Below are 22,735 nucleotides of genomic sequence, written 5' to 3'. Positions count from 1 at the left end.
CATGTCAGTGGCCTGGTACATCAACAAACAAGGGAGCACCAGATCTTGCCCATTATGCTAAAAGACCTTGAGAATATGGCAATGGGCAATAGCTTACAACCACTTTCTGATTGCAACACACATTCCTGGGAGCTCCAAGATGATAGCAGACAAACTGAGCAGGTGCATTCTACAGCCTCATAAGTGGTCCCTCAATCCTCTGATAGTGGCAAAAATCTTCAACCGCTGGGGCCAGCTTTGTTGTGACCTATTTGACTCCCCATCCAACTACAAGTGCAGCAACTACTTTGCCCTGATACCCCCTTGGGGACAGTCACCAAGGGATACTCGAGTACACACTTGGCCCCTGGGTTTTCTTTATGCTTATCCTCCTCTCCCCTTATTCTCCCAATTTCTAAAGAAAGAATGACAGTTGAAGAGCAAAGTGATCCTCATTGCTCCATGTTGGCCTCGACAAGTCTGGTTTCCCTTCCTCTGGCTTCACCGGCTAGATCAACCGTGGATACTCAGTCCATCCCCAACGTTGATCTCCCATCCGCAGGGTCTGATTCACTCCAGTCTAACAACCTTGAAATTGACAGCTTGGTTTGGCATGAATATCTTTCATCCCCTGTGTATTGCATCTCATAAATTGTCCACCAGACTAATCTATCTTAACAAATGGAAGAGGTTCTCTCTATGGCCAGCAAATAAACAAATAGACCCCTTGTCAGCCCTGGTCTCAATGGTATTGGATTACTTATCACATCTTTTCCACTCTGGAGTGTCTGCCTCTACTATCCATGTACGTTTAGCTGCCATCTCAAATTTTCATATTGGTTTTCAAGATTCTTCACTTATGTCCCACAGAATCTGTAAGACTTTCTTGAAAAGGGTTATCCACCTAAAACCTCCCTTAAGAGAACCCGTACAACCTTGGGATTTGGCTTTGGTTCTTCAAGCTCTAACAGCTCCACCCTTTGAACCTGCATCATCTTGTGATGCAAAATATCTCTCTTGGAAAATTTTGTCTCTGATTGCAATAACATCAGCCAGGCAATTGTCAGGCCTTATTCATCAAACCTCCCTATATTATCTTCCATAAGGATAGGGTATCACTGAGAACCAATTCTACCTTTTTACCAAAAGTGGTGTCAGAGCGATCTGCCAACCAGTCTATTGACCTTCTAGTGTTCTTTCCTAACCATTCTAACAAGGGGGAGTATTGCCTGTACTCCTTGGATGTTCATAGGCAAATATGATTTTATTTGGACAGAACAAAATCTACCTGTAAATCAGACCAACTGTTTCTGGCTTTTTCTGGACCTAGATGGGGGTCATCCTGTATCAAAAGTTACATTGGCTTCATGGTTGAGAAATTGTATCACCTTTATCTACAACAAAACAATCTCACCTTGCCTCATAGAGTCAAAGCATATTCTACAAGATCTATGGCAAATTCAGCAGCTTTCCATGCTTCCATGCTAAGGCTTCCCTCAATGATATTTGCTCAACTGTAACTTGGGTCAAACATCATACCTTTATTCTTCATTACAAATTGGACTTGGCCTCCAGAGGTAGAGCTTCCTTTGGCTCCATGGTACTCAGGAATGTCCTTCCATGAGGGCCACCCAGGAATACAGGTAGCTGGGGACTCTGTCCCATCAGTAAGGAATGAATGAAGATTAACAACATCAGATAAAGAAGTTATGTCTTACCATAATGTTCCATCTGTGTTGTTGATCTTCATTCATTACTTCCCACCCTCCGTCCCCCTTCCAGAGGTTCTTGGTTGGTCTCATGTCCTCCTTTCTTGTAGGTCTGTTATGACCAGAGGCAACCTCTACCTTTATTTATCAACTTGCAAACTCAATCAGAGGTAACAGGGAGCAGAGCATTCTGGGTAGGACCTTGGCTCGAGAGTTTTTGGCTGACACGAGCGTGATATTGGCTGGCTCGGTTCCAAGGATGGAACCGATAACCCATCAGTAATGAATGAATGAAGATCAACAACACAGATGGAACATTATGGTAAGACATAACTTCTTTTTATAGTGTGTTCTATAATTCCGGACAAGATTTTTTTCCCCTGTTAATGGACTGGGTCTGTCCCTCTTGGGCTAACTTTTAGTACTTTCCTGGATTCAAACAGCTTTCTCAATCTGCTTTTGGTTCAACCCACTCCATTAACCCTCGCTATGCTCGGGCTCACTTTGCTCCCCTACCCTACCCCCATTTCCACCCACCCCCACATCACCTAGACTTATACTTCCATAACCACGCCCACTTCATTTCTGACCAATCAACCTCTAAGTTTTCCTCTATATAGACTTTCACAGTCACACACATTTACCTAATTACCATTGACGACAACTACCATTAACTTCCCCACCCCACCTCTTTCTCGGCTGCAACTTTGACAACTTACTTCCACCATAGGACAACTCAATTCAGTCTGCCTACTTCACCTCCCACTACTTTCCAGTGCATTCATCTCTCACTTACTCCAAGCATAACACTATTCTCTTGCTCTTCATCCTTACTTTTTTCAAGACACCACATTTCTCTTCTCATACACCTACCTCTAATTCTGTCCTTAACAAACATAACACCTCACCATTAAAATGCCACCCCTCATTACCAAACATATTCACACTCTCACCGTCCACACCTTCACCATTACAATACTTATTTTCTGCTCTTACCTTACTTCCTATCTTAACAAACTTCACTACCTGGATAACAACCCCCTACATACAACATCAGTAGCATACCATCTATCTCCTCTCATCATTACTATTACTCCCAATCTATATAACACTAGTTACATAAATTCTCTTACAAACAGACCCCTTCCTCTAAATCCAAAATCACATTCCTCTCAAAAACATTAAAAAAAATCTTATTAAAACTATTCAAACTTCTACTACAATTAAACTGCAATTACAACTCTCCAGTGACATACACCCCAACCCAGGACCTTTTACTGTACATCAAAACAACACCAAACCTACTCCTCCACAACCCCTTGCCACCCTATTAATGCAGCATAATAAGTCAAACTTACTATTCCTCAATCTAGGAGCATCATAAATAAGGTACATTATTTGCATACTAAGATTTCCCTGCACTTTCCAGACATAATTATACTAACCAAAACATGGTTAAAAGCAAACAACAGTAGCAATGAAATACTACCTCCTGGATATAATACCTTGAGGAAATACAGAACAGCCAAAAAGGAAGGTGGGGTAGCAATTTTATTTAAAAAACACTTCAAAATAAAGTCTCTAGATCTGTCCACTCCCAACTTTGACAAGGCTGAAATACTATTTACCAAACTAGAAATCAACCCCAAAAAACACCTATACATAATAGAATGCTATATCCCTTCTGGTAATAATATTAATACTCTAGAAAATTTACTACATTGGACACCTAACTCAATACCACATGAGACTATCACCATACATGCTTTAAATGTTGATTGGCAGACCTGCTCCTCTCAGTACCCCTCAAACTTCATCAACCTCTATGGATTTATTCAAATCACCCAAACCCCTGCAAGAAAAGATAAGTCAACCAAAAAACAATCAATCCTTGACTGGATACTAATTAATCAACCTACCCTCCATCTCCAATCTGGTTGTCTACCTGGCAGCCTGAGCGATCATCAACCCACATTTTTAATAAGGCACTGGCTGCATCATAACAAAACAGTCTACTGTCTAATAAGAAACAAAAAAACTTCAACCCCACCAATTTTCTAACAGCATTAAATAGCTGCAATTGGGCATCTATGAGGTACTTCCACTAGAAGAAGCAGTTGACTTCTTTAACTGCACATTTTTAGACATCTTGAACACCCATGCACTTCCTAGAGCCATTAGAATTTAATAAAAGGTTGACCCTTGGCTAAGTGAGGAAACTAGGTCAATCATGGTAACTAGGGATAAAGCCTGAGTCCAATGGCATAAAATCAAGTCGCAAGCAGCTAGACAAACATACCTTGAGTTCCATGATAAAGCTAACAAATCAGTTAAACAAGATAAATCCATTTACTACCACAATATTCAACTAAGACACCACAACAATCCTCAAAAGTTTTGGACAGCCATTAATAACATTCGCCTCCCAGGAAAATAAACCACACCTGCCCCATCTACCAATAATAATACTACAGATAATATAGCCACACAATTCAATAAATATTTTACCGAAACTATCCTAGCCTTTATTTCCTCTAAAACTACCCCCCTCCACAGACCCACTCAAGTCAAGTAATAATTCCCAAGGCTCCCCTCTCTCCCCCACATCACCTATAAGTAAAGATAATGACAACACCTTCACATTCCAACATGTCTCTGCTTACATAATAAAAAAGAATTGCTTCAAAAACTAAAAGCTACAACCCTAGCCAAAGACAAACGTCCAGCTAAATTTTTAAAAATTGCTGCCGAAGCGATAGCATACCCTGTAACCATCCTCATCAATAGATAAATGTTTGAAAATACTTTCCCCGAAATTTGGAAAATCTCCCATATTTTACCACTACACAAAGAGGGAAATTATACAGAATTTACTAATTACCAGCCATACTATTCCCCTCTATATCATGGTGGTGGTGCTGTGGTAGCATTGTCTCCTCACAGTAAGACGTTCAATTCTCAGCTAGAGCGTCTTCTGCGTGGAGACATGTGTGAATGGGAGTACCTTCGTTGAAGGTTGTGCATCAGGGCTGGTAACTCGGCAAATAAAAATCAACTACCAATCATTAGTGGACCGGAGTTCCACTGTGGCGACCCCTAACCGGGAAAAGCCAAAAGACACAACAATAACTATTCCCCTCTATCCAAAATCCTATAAAGATGTGTTCACAAAAAATCATGGACCATACACATACACACAAACTTATGTCTAACATCTAGCATGGCTTACGGCCCTCACATAGTTCCAATTATGCTCTGATGACTTTCTCTAATACAGTGAATCACCACAGAAACAACAGGAAATTTGTATCAGCCACCTTTCTAGATCTCTCCAAAGCCTTTGACATGGTCAGTCATAGTAAACTAATTCAAATTCTTTCAGATTTCAGTCTCAGTCAATCCTCTATCTCCTGGTGCCAAAGTTACTTATCTGGTCAACAACAGGCTGTCCAATGGCAGAATGACCTGTCTCCACTCCTCTCAGTTACACTTGGTGTCCCCCAGGGCTCCATACTTGGTTCCCTACTATTCTCACTTTATACTAACAATCTCCATACAGCCTCTCTACATGCTTCCATTATCCAATACGCAGATGACTCCACTTTAATCTGTGCTGCATCATCCCTACAAGAGCTCCATACTATTACACTAGAGTCCTTTCTATCAGTTGAAACATGGCTCACAAACTCCAAGCTAATTTTAAATCCTAACAAGACTAAACTTCTCCTGTTCCACCCAACAAGATCCCCTTCTTTTATTCCAACTTTTAACATCATGCCCATGAACAAAACCACCATCACCCCTGTTACCCACAGTAAACATCTTGGGGTAGAAATTGAATGCAACATGAAATTTGACATCCACATCTTCCAGACCATAAGAAAGTACATAAAACTGGGAATGCTTTACAGAAATAAACAGTTCTTCACTAAGCAAGCTAAATCTACTATTGCACACACGCACCTCATATCCACCGTCCTGTATGCTTCCCCAATTCTCACAAACATCAGAAAGTCTGAAGTAGCCAAACCTGACTCTTGCTATAATAAAATAGCAAAATTTGCCACTGATTCCCCTTTCAGGTCCCATCATTGTTCAGCTCTGATACAACTAAATTGGCTGGAACTTTCCAACCTTCTCCTCTATAACCTACTCACTTTTGCACATAAACAATTGCACCAACCTGAAAAAACCCTGCTCTACAAAATCTAATACTCTCACTTTCACATTACAGGCCCCTCCACTTAAGTAGTAAATTACTATTACAGAACACAAAAGCTACCAACACAGCTGGTGAAGCCCTTTTCTCTAACTACATAGCCAAAATGTGGAACACACTGCCCACCAATATAGTATCCCAGTTTTCATTAACTCGGCTTAACTAAACTCTAATAACCTATTTGGCAAACACATGGCTATGCTCCTGCACCAGCCCTGGGTAATTCACCCATAACTGTTGTACCTACTTAACTTTTCCCTTGACTTCACTTCCATACTACTAATCTCAATAACAGAATTCCACTTTCTCTCCTTCTGTACACTCTAATTAGTGCACACTAACAATACTTATTCCTTCTGGCCTTCATCATTTCTTTACTCAGACTAACATTTTGCACTATGTTAGGAATTCAAATCATTTAAATTGTAACTGATGTATCCATTTAATTGTATTACCTAACATATGTGGTTCAATGTTAAAAAAATATCTAAATCATTTAATTTTGAAATGCTGTCAAATCCTACTTGTATTTGGTTTTGTTAGGATTATCAAATCATACAAATTGTCACTATGCATCTGTTCATTGTGTTACCTAACATATGCGGCTCAATGTTACAAGCCATCTAAATCCTGTAATGTTGAATTATTGTCAAAACCTGCAGTATTTGTATTTGTATTTTTATTCTGTAGTTGTACTAGTAATTGTATTCTATGTTTTGTAATGGGAGCTTTTCCTCCCGGAGCCTCCGCTGAAAAAGGACCTGTGTCCAGTCGGACTCTCCCAGTGAACAAATGTAAAATAAAAATAACATCTAATAAATAATGATGTATATAACATCAGAATAAAAAAAGTAAATAAGGACATTTTGATGTTTAAGCGGTGGTCCTCCAATCTTCAAAAGTAATTGGTGGCTGAAAGTGAAGAACAGACTGTTGCTGTTGAAATATTCTGGAGAAAGAAGAGTTTGCAAGAGATCACCTCTAAAAGAAAAGAAAAACTGTGTTAGCAAGACATTATCTCTAAAATAAAAGCCAACCATACTGCCTTAACATTTTTTTGCACTAATACAATTAAAACTTGTGGGTTCCTTTCAATTGTTAACAGAAATTTCAGTATTACACGGAAGGTGCAGTTGGATTGAAAAGCTGTGCACTCTCTGTGATGCTGTTATGCAAATTGTAAAGAAGAACATGAGCAACTGAGCATTGTTGTCTTGTACAGTAAACATATCGGCTCATGTGATTTGGAGAAACATGGACCTCCACAGTTTCATTTGTAGGTGTGTCAGTGTGTACATGTATGTGCACACCCATGTGTGTGTGTGTGTGTGTGTGTGTGTGTGTGTGTGTGTGTGTGTGTGTGTGTGTGTGTGTGTGTGTGTGTGTGTGTGTGTGTGTGTGAAAGAGAGAGAGAACAGCTTAGAGAATCTGTCCCTATAGTCTGATGTCCTGTAAAGTATAATACCCCTAGTATAATGCATTTCATTGTAAATCCCCAGATGTTTCTTCTGTGCAAACAGGGAACAGGATAAGCATGTGTTTCCCCACCCATACACATATTTCCATATTTGCAGATGTTACATTTAACAGCTCTGTTGCCTGTATTGACTGGAAGATGACTTGGAGACAAGCTTGTCTTGAATGAATTCTGTGGTATGACTATTGTTCTCTATTCTTTCTTTGTGATATGTAGAGAATACATGACTGCCCACACTCTATGGACTTACAGAGGTTGTAGAGAAACTCTATTGGCATAATTTGTGGCATGTATTTGCAGAATGTGAAAAGATATGGAGAAATAAATGGCATGCCCTGGGTAAAACTATAAACAATATTTTTTTCAGATGATGGTAAAAACAGAATCTGCTATACCAGAGAACAAATTATTTGATTTCCCAAGATATTTCGGCAGCCACTGTGCAACATATGAACTCATACATTTCACATCAGTCTAGGACAGGGGGGACCCATCTTGCTATGGCAGTCTGCATGCTTGCCATACATAGCATTAAAAAGAAATATCCATGACCTTTCCTGAGGGAGGGAAGACTTTTGAACTAACCAAGTCCAGAAATTAATGCAGGAACAGAACACTATGTTAAGAACCAGTGATATATTATTTTTAGACTCAGACAATGAATGCCAAAATCAAGCAAGGCTCATGGACTGTTAACATGTGATGCAGAAGTGGAGCAGAGTATGCCACCACTCAGCCAAGTAAACATTTAAGACATTAGTATCAATCTGCCTGAGGTACTATATGTGGACAATGCTAGATGCAGTGTTTAATTAACACCATCACTTGGATTAGTGAATAACATTAAGGTAAGAGAAGATGGAATGCATTATTGCAGAGTGAGTAGCATTGTCAGTCATATTAAATTAAGTTGATATATATATATATATATATATATATATATATATATATATATATATATATATATATATATGTTCACTTATGAAAGGTATACAGTGAATATGTCAGGTAACACTCTTCTGCTGGTAAAATAAGGTAGTAAGCAGTATTCCCCATCCTGACATTAGAGTAGTTTGGTTCCAATGACACTTGCATTATTTTCTTTTAAAACAGCACATTTGTGAATATTTATTACAGGACAGCCTGTTAAAATAGTATTTCATTGTCTCAAAATCTAGGAATACAGCAGTAGATATATTGGATACAACTAGCCTTAGAATGTTGTGATAAACCTTGGGCCATGTTACTTAAACCTGGATAAGAGAATACCGCTATATCTCACACAGCAGTAATTAGAAAATAATACAAGTAAATAGTTTATAATAGTACTGTAACTGAATGTCGTAACTGATCATAATGTTCTACACATTGTGCCTCAAACTCGGGCAAAACAGAGAAAAATAAATTAATACCCTTCAGCTGTACAATGAAACAGCATAAGAGTATTACCAGTTATAGGTTCATAGGTTGGTACTGGGCCATCTGCCCGAAGGCATATATTAGCCCAACCATATTGTGCGGTATTCACCGCCCCTTTAGTAGTTCCCTAGACCCTTGTACTAGCAGCTAGTACCCTTGGCCCCTATCTAGTAGTGCTGTTGGTGTGATCCCCGGTGTGAACTTTCTGTTACCCATCCACTCATCAAGGTTCCTCTTGAAGAGTGATAGTGAGCAGCACTGTCTTATGTAAATCGGGAAACAACCATACGCTCTGCAAGGATGGCATGCAGGGTTAAGCCAACAATGTAAACCACCAACGACCAGCAAAAAACGATAGTGAACACGCAGTAATGAAGAAATAATGATTATTTATTTATAATTCCTTCAAATCCATTTATCAATGAATACATAAATAAATCTATCCCTCCAGCATGTTCTATTCATTGTTGTGTTGAGCTTTATATCCCTAGAGCGTGTAGCTCGAGTAGATTTGGTTTTGCTAAGATGAAGCATGTTCAACAATTCTGGTTGGACATGGCTCTGTACGTTAGACAGAGATCGCCTCTGAGAAAGCAGCATGCAACAGAGAACAGTCTTAGCTTTTTCAATCGTGCTGCATAGGGCAACTGTTTGAGGCCAGTAATCCTCTTGGTTAGGTACCTCTGTGGTCTCTCCAGCTGCTGGAGATGTCTAGCCAGGTACATTCCAATTGGGGCATTGTACTCAATAATGGGTCTGATGAGGGAAGAGTAGAGGGGCACCATTACATCCTTAGATCTTGAAGCGAACCCTTTCGTGATCAGATGGGTCACATAGAAGGATTTTCTAACCACTTTGGCAACATGGTTATCAAAGGAAAGCTGACTATCTACTTGGGTCCCTAGATCCCTTATTTCTTCTTCAGATTTTAGGGAACTACTTCCTATGTTGTAGTTTGCGGGTACTCTGTTTTTTCCAAAGGGGCTTACTACTCATTTTTTTGCATTTAGCTTGAGACCATGGCTTTGACACCATGCATCAGTCTCATTTAGGCCCTTCTGGAGGATCTCCATGTCAGCCGGAGACTCTATTATAGCACCCAGTTTGCAGTCATCCGCAAACTTAGTCAGCCACAGCCTTTCCGTGCTTGCCTGTACTTCTGAGAAGTATATGCCAAACAGGAAGGGCCCCAGGACAGAGCCCTGAGGCACACCACTTGTTACTGGTCTGGATTCGGACATAGATCCCACTACTCTTACTTTATGGGATCTGTCTGAGAGCCAGTTTGTGATCCATCTTGTGACATAAGGGTTTATGCCCAGGCTGGTGATCTTATCAATAATACCTGAATGGGGAATGGTGTCAAATGCTTTAGCAAGGTCAAGGTAAGCCATGTGTACCTCCTTTCCCTTGTCTATAGCCTGAGTAACTGTCTCAAAGAAATCCACCAGGATCAGGAGGCATGATCTGCCCTTGACGAAGCTGAACTGTGTGGGGTCCAGCGGCTGGAGGTTCCCAATCTCTCCATTTATGAGTTCCATAATGATTCGCTCCATAGCCTTACAGATCAGACTGGTCAGGCTTATTGGTCGGTAGTTCCCAGGGTCAGTTGTGGCCCCACCCTTGTGTAGCAAGACCACCGTTGCCGTGCACCATTCTATGGGAACATATCCTGTGGAGAGGCTGAGACTGAACAGGGTATTAAGATGCGGGGTTAATTCCTTTTGGAGCTCGCGTATGACACAGCCTGGGATACCATCTGGTCCCATGGAGGCAGTGTTTTTAGCTTTAGATAGAGCCTTGTTAACCAACATATCAGTAATAATTGGACTTACACAATCCCCTGGAATGGTAATAGGCCCTGTAGGTGGTGGTGGTGGTGGGGGGGATTTGCACTGAACCTGTCAGCCAAGATGTTGGCAATGTCAGAAGGGTCAGTGTATTTTGTTCAATTTTGTACTAGCTCAGAAAAGACCTGAGCATTGCCATTTAGGTTTTTGACGTAGCCATAGAAGGCCTTATGCTTATCCTTGGCATCCTTGGCAACTTTCTTTTCAAAATTAGCTTTATTTGACTTGATGAGGGCCCACAATTTCTTACTAATGCTGATCAGGGATGATTTTTCTACTTGAGATTTGGCCTTTTTTTGTGTAAGTCTCCTCCTTTTATTGTAAAGTTTGCTTATGGCCGGGGTCCACCAGACTGGTTTCTTCTTGCTTGAGGAAGGAGTCTTGGTTTTATTTGGTATAGCATGGTCCATGCAATCCTGAAGATGCATATAGAGTGCCTTGGTGTAGGATTCCGCATCCTGGATATCATTATCCTTCTGCAAGGGAATAGTGAAGCTTTCCACTTCAGATGCAAGTAGTTTGAAGTTTGCTTTGGAAAGGTTTTTGACTATGGTTTCTTTGACTGGGGGAGGTGGAGGGGTGAGTATGTCCAGGGTTATCAGTTTGTAGTCGGATCTGACCAAGGAGGGAGTGATAACGGGTGTGGTACAATGGGCGCCCATATTTGTGATGATTAAATCTAATATGTTGTCCCCTCTAGTGGAGGAACATACTAGTTGTTCAAGGGCATTTGAATTTATAAATTCTATGAATTGCTGAGCATAGGAGTTGGAACATTGGCAGTTCGCCCAGTCTATACCAGGGTAGTTGAAATCACCCAAGATTATGGTGTTGGGTAGGACCTTTATATTTTCCAATGTCTCAAGGAATGCAGAGTGAGCATCTTGGGACATGGTGGGTGATCTTTAACCGGCTACAACTTGAAATGTGGTTTTGCCTGCTGGTAGTTGCACATGGATGATCTCTGGGGCATCATGCTGCACTACTAACCTGGAGATATGGGTATTCTTGATGAATATGGATACACCTCTGCCTTTTGTACTGCAATCCGATAACTGAGGCCGGAAGGTTCATAGGTTCATAGGTTCATACTAGGCTATGTGCCCTAGGGCATTTATAAGCCTAGCCAGAGTGTGTTTGGCTTTCGCCACCCATTTTAAATTAATTTTGCTATGCCCTTTTTCAAGGTTAGTATACTGTGCCTCTGTCTAACAGTGACACAGAAGTGATACCTGGGGTAAACCTACGATCTCCCATCCACTCATCAAGATTTCTCTTGAAGAGAGTCAATGAGGGACTCTGCCTAACCTGGACTGGGATTTTATTCCAGAGTGAAGGGAGCCTCTGGGTTATGAATCTGTCCCTCCAGCATGTCCTATTTATTTCAGTGCTGAGGTTCAAGTTTCTCGAGCACGTAGCTCGATGGGATTTGGATTTTCTGAGGTGCAGAATGTCCATTAATTCCAGGTTGGACATGGCTTTATACGTCAGGCACAGATCGCCTCTGAGCAGGCGGTATGCCACTGAGTAGAGCTGGAGTTTCTTTAACCAAGCAGCATATGGCATCTGTTTGAGCCCTTTGATCCTCTTGGTGAGGTACTTTTGGGGTCTTTCCAGTTGCTGCAGGTGTCTGGTAAGGTACATCCCAAAAGGGGCATTGTACTCAATTATGGGCCTGATGAGGGATGAGTAAAGAGGCACGATGACCTCCCTTGATCTAGATGTGAATCCCTTCAAGATTAGGTGGGCTATATAAAATGTTCTTCTAACCACTTTGGCCACGTGGTTGTCAAATGAGAGATTGCTATCAACTTGGGTCCCCAGGTCCCTAATTACTTCTTCTGTACTTAATGGATTACCACCTATGTGGTAATTTATGGGCACTTTGTTTTTGCCAAAGGGGATGACTATACACTTTTTGGCTTTTAGCTTGAGGCCATGGCACTGGCACCAGTTGTCTGTTTCTATGAGGCCCTTTTGGAGGATGCTTGTGTCGGCTGGAGAGTCGATTATGGCGCCCAGTTTGCAGTCATCTGCAAACTTGGTCAGCCACAGTCCTTCCGTGTTGGCCTGTACCTCCGAGAAATGTATACCGAACAAGAGAGGTCCCAGGACTGAGCCTTGTGGGACACCACTTGTAACTGGTTTGGAGTCTGACATGGCTCCAGCAATTCTAACCATGTGGGTTCTGTACTTGAGCCAGTTTGCAACCCATCTAGTGACATAGGGGTTTATATTTAAGCTGGTGAACTTATCTATAATGCCCGAGTGGGGTATTGTATCGAAGGCTTTTGTGAGGTCCAGGTAGGCTGTGTGAACCACCTTCCCCTCGTCAATGGCCTTGGTGACTGTTTCAAAGAAATCAACCAGGTTTAAGAGGCAGGATCTGCCCTTAATAAAGCCGAACTGGGTAGGATCCAGTGTCTGTATGTCCCCAATATCTTTATTTATGAGGTCCATGATGATCCTTTCCATAGCTTTGCAGACCAGGCTAGTCAGGCTTATGGGGCGATAATTTCCAGGATCCGTTGAGGCACCACCTTTGCGGAGAGGGACCACTGTTGCTATATGCCACTCTTTGGGTACATATCCTGTAGTAAGGCTGAGATTGAACAGTAGTTTTATGTTTGGGTTTAGCTCTTCTTGGAGTTCATGTAGGACGCAGCCCGGGACACCGTCTGGTCCCATTGATGCTGTGTTTTTTGCTTTGGAGAGGGTGGCTCTTACCTGAGCATCTGAGATGTCAGGGGGGCAGCACTCTGCTGGGATAGATATTTGCCCTTTTGGTGGGGAGGGGGGGGATTTGTGCTGAACCTGTCAGCTAGGATGTTGACAATGTCTGTGGGTTCGGTGTATTTTTTGTCATTTTGGGCTAATTCTGAGCATATCTGGGAATTCCCACCCAGGTTCCTAACATAACTAAAGAAAGCCTTGTGATTATCCTTAGTGTCCTGTGCAATTTTTCTCTCGAAGCTGGCCTTAGATGATTTTATGAGTGCCCGTAGTTTTTTGCTAATACTGATCAGAGATGCCTTCCCTTTTTGGGATTTTGCTCTATCATGTAGTAGCTTCCTCCTTCTATTGTATAGTTTGTTTATGGCTGGAGTCCACCAGACAGGATGTCTGCCTTTGGAAGATTGGGTCTTGGTTTTATTTGGGATTGCATGATCCATGCATTCCTGAAGGTGTTCATAGAATGCATTTATAAAGGATTCTGCGGTCTGGGCCGTATTTTCCACAGGCCCGGGGGCTTTTATGGATACCACCTCGGTTTTGAGGCGTGTGAAATTTGCTTTAGAGAAGTTTTTCACTGTGGTTTTCTGGGCAGGAGGAGGGGTCGGGATGTGAATATCCAGTGAGATTAGTTTATGGTCTGATCTTACCAGTGAGGGATACACTTCTGGTCTGGAGCATAGAGTCCCCATGTTGGTGATGATCAGGTCCAGTATGTTTTCCCTGTTTGTGGGAGTGGTAACAAGTTGTTCCATTGCATTTGAGTTTATAAATTCTAGAAACCTTTGGGCTAGGGTGTTGGAGCTAGAGTAATGCTCCCAGTCCATGTTTGGGTAGTTGAAGTCACCCAATATAATGGTGTTTGGAGAGACCTTCATATTTTCCAGTGTTCTCAGGAAGGCTGAGTGGGGTTCATGGGTTTGGGAGGGTGGTCTGTAGCAGGCTATAAACTGGAAGGCAGTTTTACCCACTGTTAGTTGCACATGGATAGTCTCTGATGCTTCGTGCTGTGCCACCAACTTGGAGGTGTGGGTATCTTTGACGAATATTGATACTCCCTCCTTTGTGGTTCGGGTCCAAGTTTTGGGGCTGAAAAGCATGGTATGAGGTATAACCTGGTAGTGCTGGGGTGCTCTCGGAGCCTTAAACCAGGTTTCTGTTACTGCACAGATATCGATGCTCTCCATGCTAAGGAGAGTTTTGAGTGTGCATCTTGAGGTTTAGACTTCTGGCATTGAGTAGCATTACTCTTAGTTTCTTATCCCTTGTGATACCTATGGAGGTGGGTTTGTCTTTTGAGCCTTGCCTAAAAAGGCACTATGGGGGTAGCAAGAGCCTTTGTCAATATCCAAAGCCCAGGGTGACAGGTGCAAGCCGTCCCTAGCGAAGCATTGTGGCTTGTCAAGCATGTCATCCCAGGCTGACAGGCATTGGATCCCCTTTGAATGACACCAATACTTAAGCCAGTTGTTGAAATTGATCATCTTGTCTTCATATTGTGGCATCATTCTTGGTGAGGGTAAGATGCTACTCAAGGTCAGGGTCATACCGGCCTGGGCTACATGCTCAGAGAGCTCCTCTATGTCTCTTTTCATGTAGTCTAGGGAGGTACGTCTCAGGTCATTCACACCAGCATGGACAATGACTGAGTCATATTTGTACTTGCCTTGGAGTGACCTGAGTGCTTGTGTTATGTGACGGATCCTAGCGCCCGACAGGCAGCTCACCGTGACCTTCTCCTTGTTCAGCCTGGTAAGCGGGACGTCAGTGTGCCTGACGATAGAGTCACCTATTACAAGTGTATCAGGTGTGTTGTTTAGCCTTAAGGGCTGTGACTGTTCGGCACACTGGCTTTGTGAGCTATGTGTTGCACGTGTTTTGTTTTGGGGTAGTGGTTGCTTGGGTGTCTGCTTTGGAGGTCTCTGCTGCTTGGGCAGATTTTTATTTAGAGCTTCCGAGTACGTTTTTGTGTGTTTATGTGTTTGGTTTGCTGTCGTGGTAGGTCTATGTGAGACTGGAATTGTAGTGAGTGTGGTTTCCTTCTCCTCCTGACTGGTTACGCCAGTACTGAGTTGAGAGAACTTAGCCTCCAGTTTGGCTATATGGTTGCATCTCTCACGTGTTGGAATTTGTTGGGAGGAGGAGAGGGTTGTCTGTGTACATGAGACATTTGTAACATTGCCTCAAGATTCCCAGATTCACCAGCTGGACCAGAGAGGAGATTGACAACTGACCTTTGGACATGCTAGAATAGTATTGGGAATTCCTTTATAATTGAAAAAAGGGCCAATGGGGAACAAGGTACTCAAGGGGAGTTTGTGAGGGTGTAGTGCTTTTAATTTTTTAGTGCTGACTTAGTGAGCAAGTGCCAGGTAACTTAAATGCAATGTGTTACAGGTAACTTAAATGCAAAAATGACAAACAGTAACTTTCTTTCAAGTGAAACAAGGAAATAAGTACAGTAAGCAATGCAGATATCACTAGGGATCCACAGAAGCGCTGAAAAGCCGCATTTTAGGTGAAATTAGCGTTTCAGGGAAATAACAAGCAAACAAACAACAAGCATACAAACAAAGCTAGATTCAGCAGGCCTGGATCTAGTCTATGCTACAGCAAACAAGGTGTACCAATTTCAGTAAGAAACAGTTCAAATATGCAGGCACTATAAGCCTTTAACCAGAAATTCCCAGCTCAGAAGGGCAGAGTCCAGCCTCTCCTCCCACAAGAGTGCAGACCTCGAACCTTCTTAATGTAAAATAACTGGCCTGAAGCCCAAGTGCTTAAACCAGAACTAATACACTTTTAGAATAACAGACAATGAGCCCTCAGTCAGCAGTTCCCAGCTTAGAAGGATGTAAGCTACCTGTCCTGCTACCACAGTGCAGGCCACAAACCTTCCTAATGTAAAACAACTGGTCTGAAGCCCAAGTGCTTAATCCAAAAGACTTAGAATGATAGCTACACTTTAATCAAGTTACTACCAAGCAGTAATAAATACAATTGAATGCTTTAAAGAATGCCTGGATTAGTGCTCAAGTTATACAAACAAAGCTAGATTCAACAGGCCTGGATCTAGTCTATGCTACAGCAAACAAGGTGTACCAATTTCAGTAAGAAGCAGTTCAAATATGCAGGCATTATAAGCCTTTAACCAGAAATTCCCAGCTCAGAAGTGCAGAGTCCAGCCTCTCCTCCCACAAGAGTGCAGACCACGAACCCTCTTAATGTAAAATAACTGGCTTGAAGCCCAAGTGCTTAAACCAGAATTAATACACTTTTAGAATAACAGACACTGAGCCCTCAATCAGCAGTTCCCAACTTAGAAGGATGTAAGCTACCTGTTCTGCCACTACAGTGCAGACCACAAACCTTCTTAATGTAAAACAACTGGTCTGAAGCCCAAGTGCTTAAACTAAAAGGCTTAGAATGAGTTACACCAAGCAGTAATAAATACAATTGAGTACTTTTAAGATGACGCAAAAGCAAAATAAGGTAGGAAGAAACACAAATACAGTAAAAGCAGATAATTTTTTTTTTTTTTTTTAAGTGGAAAGAGAGAAAGGAGTAGCAGAAGCTAAGCTGATTGGCCTTCTCAAATGTTCTCCCTGTACTGGGTAGAATGAGGTAATGACACTAGACTGGGAGGAGGGTCCCAGATCAAATTTACACTAGGGGTGGGCAACTGCAAAGCCACCAACTATAAAAACACTATACCAACAGGGAGGGAGAGTGGGAAACAAACTTCAGAAATGTTTCTCACAGCTGAAAAGCAGCAGTGAGCCTTTAAATGAAAGTTTTAAACAGCTAAAGGAGCCTCTAGAAAAAAGAGTTTAACTGCAACAAGTTATTAGAAACAAACAACCCAACAGATGCTTAATAAAAGTGGACAATTTCCAGTTAATACCTCACACACAGTGAAACTAGCTAGAAAAATACACAGTACACAAAGTGCTATAAATAACAAAGAAATAAAGAACAAAATAAACAAAAAACAGGATACTTAATGTTATATATTGTAGCTCCGAGTTTCCTCAGTGTCCTTCCTTTGATCAAGCTCAGTGTGAAATGGCAGAACACTCACAAATGAACTTCTTAGGTAACAGAAAGTTGAAACCTGAGACAGTTTTTAAGAAAGAAATCTCAAAAGAAACAATGAGGTGCTTAGTCTAAGCTGTAGTCCAGGTGACCTCAGTCAGCCAATGACCTCAAACAATTCTCTCTCACTGAAATGCCTGATGGCTTTGGCTAAACCAAGATGGCCCTGAATATGTGCTCAGACACACAGCCTCCACAAACACTAGGCCCAAATACAAGCCTGAATATGGAAATGCTACAAATATCCCCACTACTTAGAACAAACTGCAGAAATGTTTCTCACAGCTGAAAAGCAGCAGTGAGCCTTTAAATGAAAGTTTTAAACAGCTAAAGGAGCCTCTAGAAAAAAGAGTTTATCTGCAACAAGTTATTAGAAACAAACAACCCAACAGATGCTTAATAAAGGTGGACAATTTCCAGTTAATACCTCACACACAGTGAAACTAGCTAGAAAAATACACAGTACACAAAGTGCTATAAATAACAAAGAAATAAAGAACAAAATAAACAAAAAACAGGATACTTAATGTTATATATTATAGCTCCGAGTTTCCTCAGTGTCCTTCCTTCATATGGTATGATATGAATTGTAACCTGGCAGTGCTGGGGTGCTCTCTTGAGCCTTGAACCAGGTTTCCGTCACTGCACAAACATCGATTTTCTCCATGCTGAGGAGAGCCTCGAGTGTGTGCATTTTGAGGTTGAGACTTCAGGCGTTGAGTAGCATTACCCTTAGTTTTTGGTTACCTGTGCTAGTTACAGTGGTTGGTTTGTCCTTTGAGCCTTGCCTAAAAAAGGCACTATGGGGACGGCAAGAGCCTTGGCCAGTATTCGAAAACCTAGGGGTGACAGGTGCAACCCGTATCTGGCAAAACAGCGAGGCTTGTCTATCATGTCATCCCAGGCAGACAGACACTGGATCCCCTTATAATGACACCAGAAGCTTAGCCAATTGGTGAAATTGATCATTTTGTCTTTGTATTGTGGTATCATTCTAGGTGAAGGTAGTATGCTGCTCAAGGTCAGGGTCATACCAGCTTGGGCTACATGATCAGAGAGCTCCTCAATGTCTCTTTTCATGTAGTCCAGGGAGGTACATCTTAGATCATTCACACCAACATGTACAATGAACCACAAAGACCTCCTAAGCCTATAAACAGCAATGCCTATCCTCAGCAATCTCTGAAACACTCACCAAAAGTAAACCAAACACCACACACTTACATCCATTGGAGCTCCAACAGCAAAACTCATAAGGCAAAGATATTACCCAGGACTCTTGTCAGAGGGATCTCCATTGTACAACGCACAGATGTGCCCACTCACCAGACTGAACAAGGAGAAGATAACGGTTAGTTGCTTATCTGGAACCAGGTTCTGCGTCAAGTTATGCACTCCCTCAAGTCACTGCACCACAAGTACCAGTATGATTCTGTCATAGTCCATGTGAGTCTTAATGACCCGAGACTTACTTCCTGGACTATATAAGAGAGACATTGCTGATCTCTCTGAATATGTGTCCCAGGCTGGTATGTGCTTTGCATTGAGTAGCATTCTACCATCACCAAGGATGATGTCACAGTGCAAACAAAAGATGATTGACTTCAATAATTAGCTTAGTTTCTGGTGTCACTCAAGGAGGATTCAATATTTGTCAGCATGGGAGGAAATGGTTAACAAACTATATTGCTTTGCAAAGGATGACCTGCACCTCTTCCCCCTTGGTTTCTGAATATTGTCTAAAACTTTATCCAGCCTTTGGAAGCTTTTTGTAAGCAATGCTAAATTGACAAACATATGAACATAGCAAATAAAATGCAAAGAAACCTAAAGGTATTACTGCTAAATGCTAGCAGCCTAAACAAGAAACTCCACTCCCTTCAAGCTCTTCCCACAATGGAGAATATAAACATCTGTGCCATTACTGAGACATGGTTTAAAGCCACAGAAAGTACTTTGGCAGTGCAGGGCTTCAGTGTCTTCTACACATTCAGACCATTAGCTGCACGGACAGGTTCAAAAGTTGGAGGAGTCTCAATCTACATCAACAACAAGCATATGTTGAGGCTGGTTAAACTGGATGATGCCCTGGAGTTTATCCCTGTGCAAATCACCTTGGATAAAGTCCCATACCACATCCTAGCAAGCTATAGGTCACCCTCTATGCCCTAGAAATCCCATAGCTTGTACCTCAACTTAATGGAGACACTTAGGATTCAACCAAATACTCTATTCATGGGAGACTTCAACTACACCTCTATAGACTGGAAAATATACACTTCCTCTAACTTACAAACCTAACAATTCCTGGACTTCATTAAATCATATATCATTGACCAGGTAGCACACCCATCAGAGGTTCATACATACTGGACTGAGTACTCAGTAATATGGGAGACCATTGCACCCTCCCCCCCCGAATGTCACATCCTCACTGGTGAGATCAGACCACAAAGCTGTCTCCTTTGAAATGAGAATCAACCTGGTAACCCCTTCAAACCCTGTAACAGCTGGCAATTATTCCAATGCAAACTACATCCTACTAAGTGATAGTCTGCCAAAATACAGTGCACCTCTGAGTCCTGAGTTCACAGCAAACGATAAAAAATTGTTTACGGAGACCCTGTACTATCATGAAAATGACTGCTTAGAGGCATCTGTACTTACGACAAATAAGCCCAACACAAACTCCAAAAATAAACTTCACTGGTGGAACCATAACTTTAATAGGGTTTATAACAAAAGGAAAAAACTCATGGCCAAAATCAGGAAGAGCAACTCTCATAATGATATGAGTTCTCTAATTAAACTAAACAGGAAACAAAGGGGACTAATTAAGTTCAAAAAGCCCCATTACAAAGTCAGTATAACTTCACAGGCTAAAGACAACCACATGGCCTTCTACAACTATGTCTGAAACCTCAAAGGCATCATCCAGTAGTATGCCGAACTTGTGGTCAGTAGTGTCACCTTCACTGAGCAGAGTGATATAGCGAATCTTCTGGCTGACAAATTCAGCTCAAACTTCACCTCCCATGAAGTACCGAGTAGCATACCCACCCCCTGCTTAGCAGTGAGCAAGTCCTGGTGACACTCGCTAAGGCCAAAAACACAGATTCAGCAGTCGCTGACAATATCCTGGGTTGCCACCTAAATAGTTGGAAACATGACCTATCAGAACCAATTCAGTCACGTTATAACTATAGCCTCAAAACAGGCTTTGCACCATGTGAATGGAAGACTACTATGTCAATCCCACTTCGCAAAGGTTACCATCAGCTTATCCCAGAAACTAAAGACCCATCAGTCCGACTAGTCTAATATACATAGCAATGGAACACATTGTCATGTATATGATCAACAAAGTCATAGGCAACCTTCAAACCCTGGACCCAACCTAGTTTGGCTTTTTCAAGGGAAAGTCATACCTGCTAAACCTGATGGACTTTTTTGAGAAGGTCACCTGTGGTTGAGGGGAAAATGGTACATACTACCTATCTGGATCTTGCTAAGGCTTTCAATACAACATCCCACTCAAGTATAGTTGACAAATTCACTGAAATGGGCCTAAACCCCTAAGTAACTTTCTGGATTGCCACCTGGCTCACAGACAGGACCAAGGAAATAAGGGTTGGTGAGACCATCTCCACTATTTATTTATATTATTTATTATCATTTGTTAACCAGGTTAGTCCAACTGAGCCCAGGGGCCCTTTTTCAGTGAAGACCCAAGGAGAAAAGCTACAGAAGTCAGTTACAATTGTTATACAAAAGTAATAACATGCAGTAAGTACATTGATAAGAAAGGGACTAAGGGACCTGTCACCAGCGGTGTCTGTTAAAGACCTTTGGCTGACCAAGTTCACAGATGACTGCAAATTAGGAGCTGTCATAGATTCACCCAATGATACAAGCATTTTGTAAGGGGGTCTAATACAGACAAATGACTGGTGCCAACGTTAGGGATTAAAATTCAATACCAAGAAATGCATTATAGTGACTTTTGGGAAAATGGACACCCAGGCTAATAATTACATCAATAAGACACCCATAAGAGTAGACTCAGTAGTCAAGAGATTTGGGAGCATGTGTAGACAGTAATCAGGCCTTTGACCAACATGTGACCACAGTAGTAAGAAAATCATTTTATGTCTCCCAACTTATAAATAAGGGTATAGTATCCAGGACCAAATCATAGTGCCACTTTATACGACCCTTATCAGACCCATCATAGAGTATAATGCCCCCCATTCAGCATTTATCTGAACAGATCCATGCTGGAACACTCAGAAAGGTTCCTCACCAAAAGAATTCTGGGTATAAATACTTTGTCCTATACAGATCACCTTAAGGCCCCTTCTCAATACACATTACTGAGAGGTGATCTATGCCTGACATACAAGGTATCCTCAGATCTAGCATTGAGGGACCTTTTGCTCATTTGCAAAATGAACAGTACCAGAACCACTAGATCCAGTGATTTAAATTTGCTTGTGACATGGATAGGACATACTGACGAGACAGATCTATGTTTCAGGGGATCCCATGCCCTGAAATAGGCTTCCAATTCATGCAAAGTAGAGTGCACTCTTAACTGTGCTTAAGCATAACTTAGACCAATGGATGGGAAATTTTAAATTCACCCAGGGTCTGGTCCCCATGTCTCTTTTAGACAGAGATAGGGAGTAACCATGCTCAAACAAACATAACCCCCGCATAACCTTTAGAAACTCCCTAATCAACATATCCCCTCCTAATAAATGTCTATGAAATAAAGGGACACATTTAGGTTGGAATATGCACCTAGGCTTAAAAAGGTCCATGTGGTCATTAGCCTAGTATACACCAATGAACTTACGAACCCATGAAGCAAAAAATATACACACACATACACACACACACACACACACACACACACACACACACACACACACACACACACACACACACAAACACACAACATGCACACAAACACACACACACACACATGCACACATGCAGAAACACAATATACACACACACACACACACACACACACACACACACACACAAAACACATAACATACACACACACACACACACATACATACACACAGACACAAACAACATACACACACACTCACAAACACACAACATAGACATACACACACACACACACACAAACACACACTCACAAACACACAACATACACACACACACACACACACACACACACACACACACACACACACACTCACACATGCATACAGATAAA

At 41.7% G+C, this 22,735-nt stretch overlaps 1 protein-coding gene across 4 annotated transcripts in view; it reads left to right on the top strand.

Annotated features, from left to right (window-relative positions):
- The window catches only part of EGFL6 (EGF like domain multiple 6), a 698,819-nt gene that overhangs the window by 413,816 nt on the left and 262,268 nt on the right, over positions 1-22,735 (top strand). The window lies entirely within an intron of this gene.

The sequence above is a fragment of the Protopterus annectens genome, chromosome 5.part0 (assembly GCF_019279795.1).
Source record: "Protopterus annectens isolate FY-2018-M chromosome 5.part0, PAN1.0, whole genome shotgun sequence".
Lineage (NCBI taxonomy): Eukaryota > Metazoa > Chordata > Ceratodontiformes > Protopteridae > Protopterus > Protopterus annectens.
The sequence above is the reverse complement of the archived record's forward strand: the minus strand, read 5'-3'. Positions and strand labels throughout refer to the sequence as shown.